Below are 22,271 nucleotides of genomic sequence, written 5' to 3'. Positions count from 1 at the left end.
ATGCAATCTTGCCTAGTTTATAATGCAACTTTAGGAATTACATATAGCTACAATTTAAATATTGTATAATATTAATTTTTAATATTCATATATTTCTCTTTATGAATACAGGGAATAAATATAGAGACTATAATGAATATGTCTATATTCAGAGAGATAAATGTATATGAAATATTAACATTTTGCAAATAACCATGTATAGCATCTTTCCCTCTTATAATTGAATTATGGTAGAAATATCTCTGAATCATTGTCAAATTACTAAAGTTTATCCTGAGTTCTCTGAATAACTAGTTGTTTGACACATGCAAATATTTTTATACTTTTAATTGTTTAAATTATTTAACATTTTATTTTTTCATCATACTATTTTTCTAAGTGTGGTAATAAAGATTGACAGAAGGCGAGAGATAGAGAATTCAATAAAACAAGATACCTCCCAAAATATCTGAAATCCAGTAGAGGAAAAAAAACTGACACAAAAAATATGAAAAGATACTATTATTACCCAATGAAAATACCAATCTCCAACAAACAGTAAATCTAATCACTGACAATGCGGCACTAAAATAGATTCAGAGGATGAGTGTTGTCCTATTATCTGAGGAAGTGGGGCAGATCCAAATGACTCTTATACAGCAACCTTGAGGTTGTTGCACAGTAACCTTGAAGGAACAACTAACAATTTCATACTCTCACCTCCAATCTACCCTTCATTGCCCTGTTCTGAGATAATGGAGCTAGATGCTATAAACTTTTATCCCTTGCCAGCTCATGTGATGTTTTGTCAGTAAAAGGCACTGGAGAGACACTGCAGGAGAAGGGACTCTTCTTCCTGGTTTCATGGTGTTTTCTCTCTTTGGCTACTATGGTGCGGTTTCCAGCTGCATGCGTGCAGGAAGTCCCGTGGTATTCACTCTCCAGCAAGTTTTGTGTCCAATCCCAGTCATAGTTCCCTGCCCTCCAGCCTCTGCCTGCTGACACTCTGGCAGGGAGAAGCAGTCACAGTTTGAGATCCATCCTCACCAACTTCAGCCTGCTAACTGAGGAACCACTCTGTCCCAGGGCAATCCAGTGAACATGTCTGCCATGAAGCTGTCTGCAGACACACTGTCTTCAATGATTTCCAATACCCATCTTCAGGGAGTAGACCTGGCTACAAAGTGATTCCTTCTTTTGGTACTCTCCTTTAACCCTAAGGCAGTCTTTGTAATTTTCTTTTAATCTCTCTTAGTAGGCTATTCTCTACAAATAATTAATAACTCTTTGCATCAAACTTCCCCTGGTTTCTGTCTCCTGAATCTACTCTGACTCATACACCTTGTCTCCTGACGTTGTTATGTCCTCGTATTCAATACCTTCAAAGACTAGGACAAAACAATTTATTTGAAAATATGAGAGGAATTATTCAACTTACTGAGGATAGGAATAACAGTTCTTGATATTATTATTTGCAATTTATTCATGATTTGTTTTAATAAATAGCAAAGGTTAAGAGATATATAATAGGTAACTGGGTATATATTTTAAAAATTAGTAAAGATAAAGATTTAAAAATAATTCAACAACATCAAGAGTGAAGCCTCAGGCCAACTATGGACTTTGGGTGATTATGATGTATTAATATGGATTCATCCTAGGTAACAAATGTTCATTTTGGTGAGTGATGTTGATAATGGGGGAGGTTATGCATGTGTGGGGACAGGAGGGATATAGAAATATTTGTACCTTCCTCTTAATTTTGTTGTGACCCTAAAAGTGATCTAAAAAATAATATCTTAAAACATAATCCTAAGAAAATAATTGTATGACTTTCGAAGAAACTACAAATATGTACTTTGCAGATAGTGAGAGTAGCATTATATCAAATTTAGTTAAGCTAAAATGCCTGATGCTTGCAAACATACATTTTTATAGCTAAACAGGATTCAGAAGAAAGTCTGTTTTCAGGAAAATCCAAGAATGCACAATTCCCATCCCCCTCTGAAGATATTGAGAATCTGAAATACCTAGGTAATATATCATTTATTTTAGTAATATATAATAATATTTTGATAAATAAATACTATATTTAGACTAGGAGTTATATATCTAAATCTGAATAGTTCCCATATGTTTTTTCTATGGAAACATTTAAATAAACTATGTTTGCATAATTGTTCATATATTGCTTTTTTTTCTTTCTAAGATTAATTTCTTCAAGACATAAAATAGAAGAGCTCTCAAGAAACTTACAGTTTGGAAGAGAAAGTTGAGCCATTTGGCCACACCCATGAATTAGTATTGTTTCTGTGGAAGAGTCCAATCCGTGAGAAAACACTGAAGGAGTTCAAAACATTCTATGAGAAAAGAAATTTTATTAGAAGTCAAATAAAAGCTTTTATACTAATTTGAATTTTGTAATAGCAAATAAAGTAAATTCTTTCTTATTTTCTAGAGTCTTTCCATTTACAATATAATGTTACACACTTGACACGTTATAAAAATGTATTATGACTAAGTGAAGAGGACACATTGACAAAAATAACAATTTCAGGGCTCTGAAAGTCGATCAAAGGCTAATAATAATTTGTGAAGTATTTATTATTGGAAAAACTGTTAGAGAGTCAAATGAAAAAGGTGCAAATTTGTAGTCTTCTTGCCTAGGACAGCTCCCACACCTGCCGTCCTACCCAGCCCGGCTCAGTGAGCAAGAAGAATTAGTTTTTACAACTTGGTTAAGGCTTAAAAAAATCAGTAATCTTGCTGATACAGTGGCAGACGATTCACAGAGCGAATGTGTCACTAAATTGCCCACTACTTTTTCAGCTCAAAGTGTTGAATTTGGTAGGTAATGAGTGAGGAAAAACCTGTCTTCTAGTCCAAGGTTGTGTTGTACCTTGTGTCAAGCACGGTGCCAGCCATAAGTATAATGGGAAGGTACTAAAAATGAGAGTATAGCAGAACAGATGGCATTAGCTCTACACATTCTCGGATGAGAGAAAAAATGTGTACATGTATAGAAGAGACCAAAATGATACCAGTAAAAAGTAAAAACCAAAGGAGACTTGAGAACTGATTGTAAAGTTTTGAGCAACTCCCCAAAACACACACACACACACACACACACACGTACATCAAATGGCAGATGGTGGAAGCTCTACTGACTTGCCGTATTTGAATATAGCCTTTGAAAAAATCATAAGTTGGCAACTAAGCTATGCAACCACAAGGGCAATCCTTAGGAAGTGAGGCTAAAAAATAAAAAATAATAAGGATTTGAAAAACTAAGCAGAAATATCACAGGCACTCCTTTTTTTTTTTTTTTTGCACTCCTTCCCAAGTGTATTTACTCAATCTTTTAAAAATACACAGAATTTTTTTGTGTTTTGTGAAAACTTGTTTGGAGTTCTTTTTTCTTTTTTTAATTTTTTTTGTTTATTGCAGTAACATTGGTTTATAACATTGTATAAATTTCAGGTGTACATCATTATACTTCTATTTCTGCATAGATTACATTATGTTCACCACCCAAATACTAACTACAATCCATCACCACACACGTGTGCCAAATTATCCCTTTCGCCCTCCTCCCTCCCCCCTTCCCCTCTGGTAACCACCAATCCAATCTCTGTCTCTATGTCTTTGTTTATTGTTGTTATTATCTACTACTTAATGAGAGAAATCATATGGCATTTGACCTTCTCCCTCTGACTTATTTCACTTTGCATAATACCCTCATTGCCCATCCATGTTGTCACAAATGGCTGGATTTCATCGTTTCTTATGGCTGAGTAGTATTCCATTGTGTATATATACCACATCTTCTTTATCCATTCGTCCCTTAATGGGCACCTAGGTTGCTTCCAAGTCTCGGCTATTGTGAATAACGCTGCAATGAACACAAGGGTGCATGTATCTTTGTGTATTGGTGTTTTCAAGTTCTTTGGATAAATACCCAGGAGTGGAATAGCTGGATCATATGGTAGTTCTATCCTTAATTTTTTGAGGAATCTCCATACTGTTTTCCATAGTGGCTGCACCAGTTTGCACTCCCACCAGCAGTGTATGAGAGTTCCCTTCTCTCCACATCCTCTCCAACACATGTTGTTTCCTGTCTTGTTAATTATAGCCATTCTGACGAGCATGAGGCGATATCTCAAAAAATGGGCAAAAGATCTGAACAGACATTTCTCTGAGGAAGATATATACATGGCCAACAGACACGTGAAAAGATGTTCAACATCATTAAGTATCAGGGAAATGCAAATCAAAAATCACAGGCACTCTTAAAAAGAAGATGCTGCAGTAAAAGTTTATTTTAGTTACAAAACATAATAAATACAAAAAAGTTGAAGCAGAATCCCTGTTTACTACAGTATATTATCAAAAACACCTACTTAAAAAAATAGAAAACACACCACGAAACTAAAAATTGTTTGCCATACTCAGGGAAAAATTCAGACAAAAGAATCCTTTACTAGGATAAGATGTTAGATTTATTAGAAAAATATTTAAAGGAATTATTTATATATATATATAAGTTACATAAATTATAAAGAAAACTATGTTCAAATAATTATATGAAAATATGGTGGCAGTGACAAACAAGTAGGAAATATCGATAGAGAAATAAACACCATATAAATGAACCAAATAGAAATTCTGTGTTGAAAAATACATTACCTGAAATGAAAAATTCATTAAATAGATTCTACACAAAATTTGAGATGCAGAAAAAAGAATTGATGATATTGTAGATGGAATAATAGAAATTATTCATCCCAGAGGATGAGAGAAAAAAATTAACACTGTTCAGAGACCTTTGGAACAGTATCAAGAAGATCAAATAGGGGTTGGCCTGGTGGTGTAGTGGTTAAGTTTGTGAGCTCCACTTTGGTGGCCCAGGGCTCGCAGGTTCAGGTCCCAGGTGCGGACATATGCACCACTCATCAAGCCATGCTGTGGCAGCATCCCATATACAAAATAAAGGAAGCTTGGCACAAATGTTAGCTCAGGGGTAATCTTCCTCAGCAAAAAGAGAAAAACTGGCAACAGATGGTAGCTTAGGGCCAATCTTTCTCACCAAAAAAAAGAAAGAAAACAAAATATGTGTAATTATAGCCTGAGAAGAAGAAGAGAGACAGAAAAGGACAGAAAAACAATTTTAAGATACAGTGAGTGAACAACTTCTTAATTTTGATTTTAAAAATATTTATAGACCCAAGGGGCTCAGCAAATACTAATAGACTCAGCACTTTGAAATCCACATCTCAAAACACCATAATCAAATGACTGAAGAACTCGTGAGAGCAAAGACAAAGAAATAATCTTGAGGGAACTGGCAGGATTATTAGGTGACTTGAGTCAGTGTGAAAATCAGGTAATGGGTGAGATGTCTCCCACCTCCAGCAACACTTAGGGCCACATTACCTCACACAGAATCCACATTTTTCTGAAAACTATTCCAGGTTGGAGGGGAGTGACATTAGCAAGATGGAGGAATAGGAAGTCTCAAGCTCTCATTCCCCCATGGAAGCAACAACTTAACAATATATTCAGAAATAAACCCATGCATATTTGGTCTAATGATTTTCGACAAGAGTGTCAAGACCATTCGATGAGGAAAGGACTGTATCCTCCATAAATGGTGTTGGGAAAACTGGCTATGCATATGCAAAAGAATGAAGTTGAATGCTTACATTACACCATATACAAAAGTTAACTCAAAATGGATTAAAGGCCTAAACATAAGACCTAAAATTCCTGAAAGAAAACATGGACGACAAGTTAATGACACTGTATTTGGCAATGATATCTTGGATATGCACCAAAAACACAGGCAACAAAAGTAAAAATAGACAAATTGGACTACATCAAGCAAAAAGACTCTGTGCATTACAGGACACAATCAAGAGCGAACAGACACAGGACAGAATAGGAGAGAATATTTGCAAATCATGTCTAATAAGGTGTTAATATCCAAAATATGTAAGAAACTCCTACAATTCAAGAACAAAAAAACAAACAACCCAATTAAAAAATGGGAAAAGGAACCGAATAGTCCATTTTCCAAGGAAGACATAAATGGCCAACAGCACATGAAAAGATGTTCAATATCACTAATTATCAGGGAAAAGCAAGTCAAAACCACAATTAGATATCACCTCATACCCATTAGGATGGCTACTATCAAAAAAACAGAAAATAATAAGCATTGATTAGAATGTGGAGAAAAAGGAACCTTTGTACACTGTTGGTGGGAGTGTAAATTGGTCAGCCATTATGGAAAACACTATGGAATTTTCTGAAGAAATTAAAAATAGAATTACCATATGAATCAACAATCCCACATGTGGAAACATATCCAAAAGAATTGAAAGCAAGATCTCAAAGAGATATTTGTACATTTGTGTTTGCTGCACCATTATTCACAATAGCCGAGAGATAGAAGCAACCCAAATGTCTACTGATGGGTGAATGGATAAAGAAAATGTGGTATGTGCATACAATGTAATATTATTCAGACTCAAAAAGAAGGAAATCCTGTCACATGGTACAACACAGATGAAACTCCAGTAAATTATGCTAAGATAAATAAGCCAATCACAAAAAAAGTATATGATTCCACTTGCATGATGTGTCTAAAGTAGACAAAATCATAGAAACAGAAAGTGGAAAGGTGATTGCTAAGGGTTGAAGGGGATAGGAGAACAAGGAGAATTATTGGTCAATGTGTATAGAGTTTCAGTTTTGCAAGGAGAAAAAGTTCTAGAGACCTGTTACACAGCAATACAAATATAGTTAACACTACTAAACTGTACACTTAAAAATGGTTAAGATGTACGATATAGTTAAAATGTAATATATAAGATGAAAGATATTGCATGATTCCAACTATACAACATTCTGAAAAAGGCAAAACTATGGAGACAGTAAAAAGATCAGCGATTGTCAGAGTTTAGAGAGAAGGGAACAATTAATAGGAGGAGCAAAGAGAATTTTTAGGGCAGTAAAACTATTTTGTATAGTTCTATAATGGTGGATACATGTCATTATATTTTTGTCCAAACTCATCAAATGTACAACACCAAGAGTGAACCTTAATGTAAACTATGGTCTTTGGGTGATAAAAATGTGTCAATGTAGGTTCATCAATTGTAGCAAATGTACTACTCTGGTGGGGTCATTGATAATGGGAGAGGCTATGCATGTGTAGACATTAGGAGTATATAGGAAATCTCTGTACCTTGTATCAATTTTGTTCGGAATGTAAAACTACTCTAAGGAAATAAAGTCTATCTTTTTTAAATGGGTAATGAGGTAAATTTTATGTCCTATGTTGTTTTTTTTTACTACGATTAAAACAATAAAATAAAAAGCCAAAAAACAAACAAAAACAGGTAATCTCAAAATCAGCAAGAGAAAAACTACCCATTGCATATAAGAAAATAACAATAAGATTAACAAATGAGTTCTCCTCAGAAACAATGAAGAATGGAAGGCAGGGAACGACATATTCAAAGAGCTGAGTGTACTAAAAAAAAAAATTGTTAAACAAGAATTCTCAATTCAGCAAAAGAGTCCTTCAAAAAGAAGATGCAAAACGGATCTTACAACGTACACAAAAACAGAGATTTTCTTCTTAGCTGGCCTGTCCTCCAAAAATATTCTTCAGGCTAAAAGTAAACGATACTAGAGGGTGACTCATATCCACAAGAAGGAATGAAGAGCAGTAGAAATGATAAATATGTGGGTAAATAAGAGTTTTTGTGTGAACATTTTCTTCTTTTAATGCCTTCCAAAAATAAGATTTTTAAAGCAATAATTATAATACTGTATGATTGGGTCTATGTCATATATGGATACGACCTTGTGCTGGTAAGTGGGCACCTTTGGGTGTGGGGAAGAAAACTTTATTTTTTTAACATTTGCAGATTTCTGTGGTGCAAAGACATCTAGAAAGGATCATCTCAAGTCACTAATGTGAAATCATGAATGCAGTGCTGGAAAGGATGTGCTTAATGGGTCATCACAAACTAGTGCTAGTCGGTTTTAGTAAAGCACTGTTAGAAGTAATAGATCACAAAGGAGGGGGAGACGAAATGGAGCTATGTTGATGCTAAGTTTCTACATTTTACTGGAATTTAGTCAGAATTAACTTGATTAGATGGTGATCAGTTAAAGATATATTTGTAATACCCTCAGCAACTACTAAGAAAATAATTTTTAAAATATAGCCAAATTATCAACAGAGGAATTAAAATGGAAGACTAAAATAATATATATTTAACACAAAAGATGTCAGGAAAGGTAGAAGAAAAGAACAAGAGATACAAACAGAACGAATAGCAACATGGCAGATCTAAATCCAACTATAACAATAATTACGTTAAATGCGAATGAATAAACGTTCCAACCAAAAGATAGAAATTGTCATACTGAATAAAAAAGTGAGATCCATCTATACACTCTCTATAACAAACACACTTCAGATTCAAAGGCACAAATAGGCAAAAGTAAAAGGATGGGAAAAAATATACCCTATAAAGAGTAACCATGGTGAGCAGAAATGGCTGTTCTAATATCAGGCAAAGTAGCTGTTAAAATAAGAAATATACTTAGAAATAAAAAGAAACATTTCAAAATGTTAAAGCTGTTAATACAAGAGGAAGATAAAACAATTAAAACATCTATTCACCTAACAACAGAATCCTCAAACACATGAAGTGGAAACCGATAGAATTAAAAAGAGAAATAATTCAATGATTAGAATTGGAGATTTAAAAGCTCTTTCCCCAGTAATTGATAGAACAGCTAGGCAGAAAATCAGTAAAACTGTGGAAGACTGTAAAAACACTATGAACCAGCTTTACATAACTGAAATGTATTATAGTTTGTAGGTAGGTATCAGCAATTTAAAAGGATTGAAATAATTCAAAGTATATTCTCTGAAGACAATGTAATAAATTAGAAAGCGGCAACAGAAAGAAATATGGGAAATTCCCAAACATTTGGAAAGTGGTACTCTTCTGAAAAACTTGTAGTTCAAAGATGACATCAAAAGCAAAATTAGAAAATATCTTGTACTGAATGATAATAAAATGCTAATGTATCAAAAATTTTAGGATGGAACTAAAGTAGTGCTTAGAGAAAATTCATATCTTTGTCTCTCATATTGAAAAGGAAGAATGTTCTAAAATGAATGATCTGAGCAGCTTCCCTCTCAAGAAGCTATAAAAGGAAGAGTCAAAATTATAGAAGGAAGAAATGATAAACACATATTTAGTCAAAATTTGATGCTGAAATCTGTATACCAGAATAACATATGGTAGCCCCAGATGCAACAATACCCAAATGTCCAGGAGCATCAGCAATAGAATGGATAAATACGTTGTAGTATAACTAGACAATGGAAAAACAAGGAGGTATGGAGCATCTATAATTTCATGCAAGTATATGGATGAAGCTCATAAGTTTAGCTTTATCTGAAAAGGCCAAACATAAAGAATACATACTGCATGATTCCATTTCTATAAAGTATTATTTAATGCAGAAAAGAACATGAAAGGCTCATTTTGTAGTGCTTGTAAAATTCATTTTCTCATTCCAGATGATGTTCCACTTGATGAAAATTCCGCAGTCTGTTGGCATATACAGCATGTGCAATCATTTGTATGTATATTATCATACACAAGATTATCATAAGAGAAATTATAAAATATGCAAACACATTTTTAAATAACCATAAAATGGAAAAAGCCTAACAAATACAACTTGTGAAAACTAAAACAAAAAGAAACAAAAATACCAGAATTGTCTTACAACTTCTAATAGAATTTTATCTGTAATTTAAAAAACTTTCCATACTCAGTTGTAGATCATTTTGATGTTGATGTAAGCAATATGTACAATGAAAAAATATAATGTCAATCCTACAAAATCTCTTGTAGGGTAGAGAAAAGTGAAAATATATCCAGGAGGATGAATGAGGCTAATAAAATATGTGTGGTACATGTATTTTGATGGCAATATCACACAAAAAAGGAAATTACATGTCAGTGGCAATTATACATAGTTACAAGGATTCCAGCAATATATAAAAATAATGGACTATGACATAAGTGGATTTATTGAGGCAGTACTATGTTGGATTTACATTTGAAATTCAATAAAATTAATCCAGTACATTAACAGAGTAAAGAAGAAAAAAATGTGATTAGTTTGTTGCAGAAGGCATTTGATAAAATTGACATTCATGCTTGCATTGAAAAGAAACAAAAGGATCTTTTAGAAAGACAGGAATAAAAAGGAAACATCATGCAAGATCTAGAATACACACGACAACTCTGAAAAAGAGCTAATTAAATCTATTGTAAAAAAACTTACAGTTTTTAAAGTGATTTGGCATAAAAATAGATAACTAGATCAATGAAAGAAATTAGAAAGTGCAAAACTATATGCACACATATATGAAAAGCAGATTTCAACAAAGTTGCAAAATTATTCAGTGAGGAAACTACAGTCTTTTCAACAGATGTTGTGGAAAATATTGGCTATTGATACGCAAAATAAAAAACAATAATTTTATCCATACTTCACACTATATACAAAAATAAGCTCAAAATTGGTCATAAACTCAAGTGTAAACAATAAAACTTCAAGAAGATACATTAGAAAAAACCTACATGACCTTGGGTTAGGCAGAGATTTCAAATCATAGACTTGGAGAAAATATTCGCAAATCATACATCTGATAAAAGATTTGAACCACGATGCACAAAGAACTCCCAAAACAGAATAACAAAAAAAGCAAAATATTTCAATAGATACTTCACCAAAAAAGGTATATGGATTGCAAATAAACACATGAAAATATGCTCAACACTATTAGTCTCAGGAAAATTCAAATAAAAACCAGTACAGCTCAGACTTCCTGTTCTGCAAAGGAGTGGATAGTACTCATCCATATTCCTCCCACTCAATACAGCTAAAAATCCTGGATGTTGTATATAAGACAAACATGAGAAGATTCTGAAAGGTGATGAGAAAGCTGACAGAGCTGGGACTCGGGAACTGAGGAGTGATATGGCGGTGAGCTCCCTGGAATTTCTTTTGACCTCACGTATCCCAGACTGGATGCCAGAGAGGCTAGTAAACTAGCAACACCAATGGGGACTTTTGTCTATAAGAGTCAAGTCCCAGGAAGAGTTTTTTCTCTCCAGTTGAAGGACCAGGAAAGGCGCAGGCTAGAGAGACAGAAAACTTTTAGAGTCTAACCACTGTGCTCCAACCAAAAACCATAAAAATTCCAGGGAAAATATCACTTAGGAATGAAGGGGAAATCAAGACTTTCTCGGATAAAGGAAAACTAAGAAAATGTGTCACCACCAGGCCCACTCTAAAAGAATAGCTAAAGAGAATTTTCTAAGCAGAAATTAAATGATAAAAGAAGGAATCTTGGGTTTTCAGGAAGGAAGAATAGAATAAAAAACATCGTTAGATACAATAGACTTTCCTCCTCTTGTAATTTCTAAATTGTTTGATGGTTGAAGTAAAACCATAACATTCTCTCGTGTTCTCAATGTATGTAGAAGAAATATTTAAGGCAATTGTATTATAAATGGACATGGTAAAGGGACATAAAGGAAGGTAAGTCTCCATTTCACTGAAACTGCTGTAGACTATGATAGACTATGTAGACTGTGATTTTTATATATAATCATCTATGCAAAGATATATGTAATATATTTATTATTGATATAAAGCACATTAGAGCACACATGTGTATATAAAACTTAACACACATATATAAAGTTATTTATAAAGCAAAAATCATCTTTGCTATAAATTATGCTTCATCAATTAGACAATGATGTAGAAAAGCATAAACTTCACTTCCACCTCACAGCATCACAAATGCAGCATTACCAACAGTAAATTTCCAATGAATTATAGACTTAAATATAGAATTTTTTTCATAAAAAAAAATGAAACCTAGAGAGTAATATAGGAAATTATATTCATGAACTTTGACTAATTTCTGAAATAGGTCCAAAATAATCACTAACTTTCAAAATGATAAATTGGACTTTTGATAACATTAATAAATTCTGGTCATTAAAAGACTCCAATATGAGGGTAAAAATGTAAGTCAAAGCATCAAAAAAGATATTTAATCTCATAATATCACAAAAGAGTTCACATCCAAAATACAACAAGAACTTCTAGGAAGGAAAAAGACACCACATAGGAGAAATGGGCAAGACACTTGAACAGGCACTTCTTATTCTCACAAAAGAGAATATCCTAGTGATTAAGAGCCCAGAAAAATGTATCAAATCTAAAGGTCTTCAGGAAAATGCTTTTCAATGTTATAAAGATAATATTATATAAAAATCAGAACTTACAACATTAAAATTTCTGAGAGTACTAAGCTTTGGATCTAGGGACTATTGGGTAAAATGTGTATTTACAAAATAAACTAGAAAAATGTTGGGATAATTTAATAAATTTGACATACACATACATCTATGACCCTGCAATTTCATTCTGATGCATAGAGGATAATATATTACAATCATACAGAAATACAATTAAATAGTGTAATTGTATTTATAAATTATTATTATATTATTGTAAGTATAATATTTATATTATATAATATAATTTATTATATATGATGCATTTATATATTATATATTATAAATACAATATATGTGGAAAAAGACACAAGGACTTTCATTAAATAATTATTCATAATAAATATTGAAAATCTCTATCTCAGCAGAACAGATTTAAAAATGTCATATTCATATAATGTATAATACAGAAGTGCAAATTAATGAACTACAGATAAAAGTAATAATATGAAGGAATTGCTATATATCATATGGGAGTAAAAGGAGACACATATAAAAATGTATACTGAATGTTCCATTTATAAAAAGTTTAAAAATAAGCCAAGATAATTTATAATATTAAAAATCAAAATAATGTTTAAGTGAGGAGGGAGGAGATAGGATGAGAGTACATCTGGGGAGGGGGGCTGCTGGGGACTGGTGACTTCTATCTCATGATCTGATTTGTAATTACATGGTTCTATTCACTTTGTGATCAGCCTGAACAATCGTGACATGTTTAGTTTCCTTGATGAATGGTAAAATTAAATAGCAAAGTTTGTTTTAAGAAAAAAAGGCATTTATAGAAAGGTAGTTTCCTATGAAAAGCAAGAATTGGAAATTATCAAATGTGCATTAGTGATAGAAGAATATAAATAAAAAAATCAAACAATGGAATAGCAGCAGACTTTAAGTAAAACCTGCAAATATGTACAAAAATATGGATGATTTTCACAAATATAATATTGACTGAAATAAGCTTTAAATAAAATGCTGGAAACATTTAAAATCTTACCATTTTTTCTTCATTATCTATGTAAAGCAGGTTAGAGTTCTTAGAAGGACAGGCCATCAAACTCTCATTCCATGATTTTCTCTCAACACTAATGTAATAGCAGTTGTTGGAATATGTTAACTACTCCTTTGGACAATGACCACAATGACATGCTGAAGAAAGATTATGAATTATTATCCAAAAACAATTTGAATTTTAAAAAATGAAAATTAACTTACATATTTGCATAGGTATAAACATATATGTACGTAGCTTATCTATGTGCCTTCCCGGGTTGGTACATATAAAACAAAACACACTCACACACAGACGTACAGAGAAGGGTCAGCCTTTCATATCCTAATTTATATGTTCATATAAAGCAAATGCACAAACAAAAATATTCACTCTACATATCTCCTGAAATTCAAAGAACAAAACCACTTTTTTAGAATAGTAATGTTATCTCTTATCAGTAGAAAATTTGAGCCAATTGGCAACAATGGGTGTGAAGATTGTAAATGAATATTTCTTTATATTGTTGCATAAGAAGGAATACTCCACTATAATCGTTTTTTATGAACATTTGGTACCCGATTTTGTAATTCATTTCCCCCTCTAAAATCTATTATCATTTTTAACTAGCATAAGATAGAGACAAAATAAAAACTATATTAATATTAGAAATTTGAAAATAATTATATACCTTTCTGGCTCCTTCTTATCAGGGATGAATTGTTCTGCCCCAGGGTTACAGTAGCTAGAAATAGTAAAGTAATTATTATAAAAATTAATATTGATCTATATAAATCATAATAATTTTAGTTTCTTTGAAATTTGATGTATTGTTTAGAATTAGAATAATCTGGAAAAATATGATTTTACCAAAAAAATAATAAAGTAATGAAGATTGGGGGAAAATATGTCCAACCTAAAGGACAAACTTCACCATGTGTTACAATATTTGGTTTAACCAATCTCAAGAATTAATTTATATTTCTCAATAAGATTGTTCAGTCTCCTAAAGCATGTATTTGAGCTATGAAATCAGAATATATATATGTATATGTATGTATAATACTCTCTTCAATCATTCTGTTATTTATAATTTGACTAATTCAGAATAATCATTCCACATTTGGTCTAAATGCATACATTAAAATGAGAGTTCTATCCCACAATATTATGAAATTTATAGAGGCACTGGCAATCATTAAAGTGAAAAGTTGTCTTGTAATCTTTCAAAATTTACTTACAGGGACTAAAGAGTATCATTTTTACTACAATGTACATCAAGACAAGGCAGATGATTCCCAGGATCCCAGCAATGAGCTTCTCTGGAGGTGATGGAAAATCTGCATGGAGAAAAATGGAAACATTGAGACAGCAGAGATGGAGACAATTGTTTAGAGAGTTTTGCATATAAGAGAACCCACATGCACAGGGAATCATGTATAGAAAAACGTAGATCCCAAACCCGTATCTACCATTGTAATCTTACTCTCAGAATATATTATTGCGTTTTCAGTAAATATACTCCTCCGTGAGTTGTTGGTCAAAGACTACAAATTACAACAATGCCTGAATAAAATTAGTCCTCAGATTTCATATTAGAATACTGTATTTCAACTTCAAGCTATGATCCTCACAGATAAAAAATATGTGAGCTTATTCCCTATGCTTTCACCATACCTCTGCATCCCAGCTGCACATCCTAAACAGTTACACTGTTTGTCTATTAAATGTTTTACTTTTCCAGAGGTCATTCTTCTCATTCCTTTGAAGGTCTTGAGAAGCATTTTGAAGGTTTAATTCCACATAAATTATTTCCTGTTCAGTTACTGAAATGGAACTTTAGTGTCTTTACCTTTCATTTGCTGTCTCCTTGAGTCCTTAATCACATTCAGCTCTGAATAGATTTCTCTTTGGTTATTCATCTCTGCAGCTGAGTAATGACAGGGACTGTGCTCTATGATAACTGTACTTAAGTAGTTAATAGATGCTGTATGTAGTGACAAGATACTTAGTACAGTCAAATGGGTGGAGTGTGAGGTAATAGCACTCATTTTGCAGATGAACAGTGTAAAAGTCTGGTTCTAATTTCCTTAGAGTTTTAAATAAGTGTTTCACGATAGAATAGTTTAGATAGATAATTTTTAAAATGATATTCTACATTTGACGTAATGTTATTGGTTGGAGTAATGAAAAGCAATAAATGAGTGAGGAATAAAGAAGTCCATGAATAATAATATCCTTATTAATTTAAAGTCAGATTCCACAGAAACATTTTAAGAATGTTAGAATAACTGTGTTAACTTAAAATGCTATATTGGAAAAAAAACGATGCACCAATTTTCATGATGATTTTTAAATCCACTAGTGGCTAAAGATTTAGTGTCATAAAATTGGGGGAAGAGTAGTGTTAGCATATATAGTTTTCTGCACTAAATTACTTGTAATTAGTATTGGGGTGGTGAACATGATGTAATCTATGCAGAAATAGAAGTATAATGATGTACACCTGAAATTTACACAATGTTATAAACCAATGTTACTGCAATAAACAAAAAATTAAAAAAAAAAGTGGATGAGGTGTTATCAAATGGTATTTTATTTTGAATGATTGTACATTTTTAAGGAATCGTTAAAATTTTAAAGAAATATTTTATATGTTGAAAACTTCGACATGACACACTAAATTATCCAAAACCTAAGAAACAATGAGAACAAAACAACATAAAAATAAGTTAAAAAGCAATGATTTTGCACAACTAATTTTCAATTGATTTATCAGCTAAAATATGAAGCCATAAACTGTAAATAAAGTGTAGGTCATTTATGGAAGAACACAATTTGTGCAAACTTCTAGAAAGATCCTATAGCTGTCAAAGTTGGTAAGGGTAGCTTTAGTTGTGTAAACAATTGTAACAAATGAGATAATGTAATTTAATAATTCAGTCAATGGGCTCTGTAGTCAGTAAGATTTGAAATTAATTCTGGTTTTGAAACTTACAATATGTGATCATTAAAAAGTTACTTAGTGTCTAGCAACCTAGTTTTCTAAGCTAAAAATAGGAATAAAAAAATGTATGCTATAATGCATGTAAAACACTTAAAACTCAAATCCGTCATTTATAAGCTTTCAATAAAACGTTAGTTATTTTAATTATTATTTTAACACATTTACCAATTTATTTTTTCTGAACCATATCAGTTAGACAATATAACAATCATTAGACAGGAGTGTCTTTATCAGTGTGCTATACACTTCAATTTTTTAAAGTCTTTTGATTGTTGATGATTAAGTTTAAATTAGCATTTTGTGGAAATTACATCATTCTGATTTTTATTAAAAATCAAACGACTTTTATTTTTTCTAAGTAAATGTATGGGGGATTACATTTCACCTTCATGATTGGAGGAGTGCATTTTAAGAATCAATTTTTAAAGGCAGGGCTAATTATAAAATAATATATAAAATAATATCTATATGGATTACAAAATACAAAATTAATTGTTTATGGTCATGATCCTTAGGGGATTTCACTTTAAACTATATTGATTTACAAATAAAATTTGCATGTCTGTATACACTAGACTAATTCTCCACAGACAAGAATTTGAATATTTAAGAAATCCTCCAATATATTTCATATTTTACGCTTGTTTTTAACCCTGAGCTATTCAGATAAAGATATCAAAATTCTTTTTGATTAGATTGTATATTAATTATTGCATTATCTCCAGCATTTGTAATCTCCCACTAAATGAGATTGTCTAGTAGAGAGGCAGGAGAGTAGCGTCACATAAACTTCTGTTGGCCAGAGTTGTGCATCCTCTAGTGGGAGACTAGGTTATTCTTGTAAACAAACAATATCTGGGGTCTTCACAGACTGCCTTGTGAAGGTTCAGAGTGAAACAATAGTGGACAAAGTAGATTTCTCATCAATGTGTCGCTTACAGTTTGAACAGGAAATTCTTACACTTGGGCTATTTTGAAGACAGTTGATCTCCTCACACACCGCAGGATACAGGAGACTTTGAGCTTGTAGTGTGTCATTTAGTTTGCCCATTGTCAAGTGCCTCTGAGACATTGTTTTCATATTCTAAAAGATATCAGGGGACAGACTTGACTACCCATGCAATTAATCTGCTTCTATCTCAATCACAAACACTGACAATTTAGGCCTTGTTGAGAGTATCTTAGATGTTTAAGTTCTACTTTTAGATAAGATTGCTAAATTTTGTGATTTCATACTCTTTTCCTTATACTCTCATTATGTCATTTCTATTATAACTGAAAAAACTCTAAATCATAATCCTATTAACAATAGATATTTAATGATATTTGTCACTAATTATTCTGAAGAATTACTATATTTTCAACTTTATTGTACATGTCACAATGATCATCAATTCCTAAACTTTTTTTCTCAGTTTCTCTGCCATAGTTCTTAAAATTCCCACATTCAATTTTATTACTCATAAATAAGTTATTTAGATCTCCCCTGATAAAAATAAATATCTCTGGGGAAGATATCACGTTAAACAATATTGAACTATATCACCATGCCAGAGATTGAAATGTTAAATTACTACTCATTATATTATTCATGATTTAGCCTCAAATGATAACTAATTGTCTGTATTTTAATGGGAATACTTGTTGTTAATGACAAAAGCCCAAGTCTAACTATGGAGGGGCAAAATAAAGGTAATTTTTAAAAATTTCACTAACCAAAAAATGAGGATGGCTGAAAAAATAGACTTTTAAAAAACATGTTAAATGACACATGAACATCAAAAGAAATAAAACATTAACTCTAAATGATCTAATTTGTATCAAATGGAATTGTTTTTATCATTCCTCTTCTTGTATCAAGAAAAGGGGCAATGTTTATCTATAATTCCTAAGGAAATTAAAAATGGAAGTACCATATGATCCAGCAATCCCACTTCTGGGTGTATATCCAAAGGAAATGACACCACTATCTCGAAGTGATATCTGTACTCCCATGTTCATTGCAGCATGAGTCACAATAACTTAGCTATGGAAACAACCTAAGTGACTATCATTGGATAAACGGACAAAGAAAATGTGGTTTATGTATACAATGGATTATTATTCAGTCATAAGAAAAAAGAAATCTTGTCATTTGTGACAAGGATGAATCTAGAGGGCATTATGTGAAGTGAAGATGGTAGACACAGAAAGACAAATACTGCGTGGTATCATTTACACGAGGACTCTAAAAAACAAAAAGAAAAAAAATTCAAACTCAGAAAGACAGAGCAGAAACTGGTTGCCAGGGACTGAGGGGTGGAGAAAACAGGGAGAGGTTGGTAAAAGCATACAAATTTTCAATTATAAGATGAATAAGTTTTGTGGATCTAGTGTATAACATGGTGACTACAGTCAACAAACTGTATTGCTTATAGTTGAAATTTACTAAGAGAGTAGAACTTAAATGTTCTCACTCAAAAACAAGGTGAAAGAATCCAATTGTTATGCAATCCTGCTGAATACAAAAGCTCTAGAAGAAAATTCTATATGTTTTACCTCATTCTTTAAGTGCAACTTTTTAAAGCCTTACAAATGATTCCACTACTTATTATGAGAGTAACATTGCGGTCAGAAAATTATGTGATTAAAGTATGGGGTCTTAAAAACCTGCAATTTATCAGCACAAAAGAACAAAAAAAGCTAACCCAAACAACTTTCCCTAAGTGAATGACATGCTTGTTCATTAGGAAAAAAGGTTAGCAGAAGTTTTCCTATTTTTGAGACAAAAAGGCTGAATTATTTAGAGTTACAAGCTTGATTTTCATGCTGTAACTTTTTAATTTTTTAAACTAATAAGTGAAGAAATGTGTTTGGCATCAAGGATGTTATTTCTACTACATCATTGGAGAGAGAAATAATCTGATTGATGTGTTTACTTTTTAACCAATTGGCCTAGTTGTGTAAATAGTCTAAAATGAGTTACATGGGAAATATTCACTAAAAAGAAAATTATGTAGACTCAAGTATCATGTTTACTCATCATGGTTTTTTGCCACTCTTTTTCTAGTTATTTTTTCTCTCCTCTTCCTTTTTACTTTGTCCCTAAGCTGTCAGAATCAATAAATGTTATAGGATAATGTAAACATGGCCTTCTAAACTCTGAAGCAGTAATAGGCAAAAAATTACCATTCGGTCTGGTCTCTCTGCTTCTGGTGGGGTTAGTGTGCAAAGTGAAATAAGTCAGAGGGAGAAGGTCAAATACCGTATGATCTCACTCATTAAGTAGAAGATAATAACAACAACAAACAAACACATAGAGACAGAGATTGGATTGGTGGTTACCAGAGGGGAAAGGGGGAGGGAGGAGGGCGAAAGGGATAATTCGGCACATGTGTGTGGTGATGGGTTGTAATTAATATTTGGGTGCTGAACATGATGTAATCTATGCAGAAATAGAAGTATAATGATGTACACCTGAAATTTATACAATGTTATAAACCAATGTTACTGCAATAAACAAAAAATTAAAAAAAAATAAAGTTGTATCAAAAATAAATAAATAAATAAAAGTAACTTTTAAACAAATTCTATCATTGACAAGTGATGACTGTTATGAATAAATTATGAAAAGAATGGATGAGCAGCTTCAGCAGGTAATGAAAGAAACCCTGTAAATGATACAAATTGTAAATCTAATTCTTAGAAAAATGAGATATATTATGTATTATATATGATTTGTCTATAAAACAAATTAAAATTTTGACAATTTCTAAGCTGAAATTTACTCAGACTAAGGAAATCACAGTCTGGTTAAGGAAATTCACATGCCACTCTTTTGTAGTAACCATAAAACAGCCAGATAATTTCTATGCAGATGAGATCCAATAATTTTACCCCATCAGATCCATATCTTGTGGATTTTCCAACCTCTTTATGGAAGAAATTCTGGTTAACTGGTATCTATTACTATCCATCTTTTGGTATACTCTTATACTGGTCTGTGTCATTCGAATTTTATATACTCTGTCTTACTCACCCCTAAAATAATGGAAGAATTTAATGTATAGAAAGAATAAAACATACAACGTTAATAAAATTCAGAAATTTGTGTCATACAAAATGTGATATCTATGTACATATGTATGAGGTAATTATTCTAAAATAATTATTACTATCTACTAAAACTACTATATTTAGTTTTTTGGTTGTTATATTTTAAAGTGTTAAGCATGTTTAAAGATTTGAAATGCCATGGGGAGGTGAATACCAGGTGAACTGTTGCTTCTGATTTTTATGCCCAGGACATTTTCCCCCTCTTTTCTGAGAGCCTTCACATCACTCTGACAACCTTTAATATATACATGTTGGAATCAAGTTTTCACAAACACCAAACCAAATAGTATTTCTAGTTACAATGACACTCAGATAAAGGATTTGGACATTGACCTGGTATTTTTAGTCATTTTCTGGTTTTCACACTTTACTGAATAGTGTCACACTCCCTCTCCTCACCAAATTAATGTCCACCCAGAGCCTTGAATGTGACTTTATTTGAAAATAGAGTCTTTGCAGATCTAAACAAGTTGAGACAAGGTCACACTGGTGTAGGGTGGGGTCTTACTTAAAACACTCTATGGGAAGAGGGAATTTGGACACAGAGACAGAAACACAGGGAGAACACCATGTGATGACAGAGACAGAGATTTCAGTAATATGTCTATAAACCAAAGGATGCCAAGGACTGGGGGCTACATCAACAGCTAAGAGAAAGGCATGAAACAGAGTCTCCTCTAGAGTTTTTAGAGTGAGGATAGCCCTGTCGACACTTGATTTCAGAGTTCTAGCTTCCAGAACTGTGATAGAATAAATATTTTTTTTGTTTTAAACACACAAAAAAATTAAAATATACAGTATGTTAGAAGGTGATGTTACATGAAAACTTTTGAACAGAGCAACAGAAATTGGGAGAGCGATCTATGAGAGGGAACTGCAATTCAAGTGGGATTCATTGAGGAAGTAATATTAGGACAAAGACATGAAGTAGGTGAGGAAACTAGCAATGCAGATAAATGGAGATGAACATTTGTAATAGAGCAAATAACTAATAGAATTTCCTACTGAAGAAGCATGCCTGACGTATCTGAGGATCAGCAAGGAGGCTGATACAGCTGGAGCAGAGTGAGTGAAGGGAATAGTGTTACAGCATGCATTCTCGACAGAGGTGACATCACAGACAAGGGGACAAAAATGGATTCTTGAGGATAGTGAAAAAAATCTTACTCATTTTATGTATAAATCACACGCATATATATAAAGTACATAAAGAGAGGTGTAGTGTATTTGCAGTTTTGAATTTTCATGGGAATGGGCTAAGAAAACATGTCTGTAAAGGCTTGTTAGTGGGTTTAGGACAATAATGAAAAAAAGGTTGAGAAACTCTGTATTAGAGGATAAGGTGCAAGAGGTCACGGGGCTCGGGTCGTCCAGGCTTTTGTAAGGCTTCAGCTTCTTCCGGGAGAAGCATGGAGAGCCACTCCTCACATGAACAGATGAGTAACATGATCTAACTATATTTTAATAGTGTCAATTTGGCTGCGGAAATGAAATACAGCGTAAGGTCAGAAATACGGAGACCCTTAAAGTAATTCAAGCAAGAGATGATGGTGGTAAACAGTGGAAATGGTGAGAAGTGATTGGATTCCAGCATATTTTGAAGTTAGTGTTAACAGGACTCTCTCATGTAAAATGTGTCCTGAGAAAGTAGGAGAGAAATAAGGATGAAGCATGATTTTCGCTTTGAGAAACTGGAAACATTGTGTTTCCATTAAATGAGTCGGGAAAGATTATACACGTAGTAGATGTAAGACAGAGAAATCGGGAGTTTGTTTTCCAA

General features: G+C 32.5%; 1 protein-coding gene and 1 pseudogene across 1 annotated transcript in view; both read right to left on the bottom strand.

Moving 5' to 3' along the window:
- The window catches only part of LOC131416338 (NKG2-C type II integral membrane protein-like), a 64,858-nt gene that overhangs the window by 20,628 nt on the left and 21,959 nt on the right, over positions 1-22,271 (bottom strand). The window lies entirely within an intron of this gene.
- LOC131416340 (NKG2-A/NKG2-B type II integral membrane protein-like) lies at positions 1,880-15,326 on the bottom strand (annotated as a pseudogene).

The sequence above is a fragment of the Diceros bicornis genome, chromosome 17 (assembly GCF_020826845.1).
Source record: "Diceros bicornis minor isolate mBicDic1 chromosome 17, mDicBic1.mat.cur, whole genome shotgun sequence".
Lineage (NCBI taxonomy): Eukaryota > Metazoa > Chordata > Mammalia > Perissodactyla > Rhinocerotidae > Diceros > Diceros bicornis.
The sequence above is the reverse complement of the archived record's forward strand: the minus strand, read 5'-3'. Positions and strand labels throughout refer to the sequence as shown.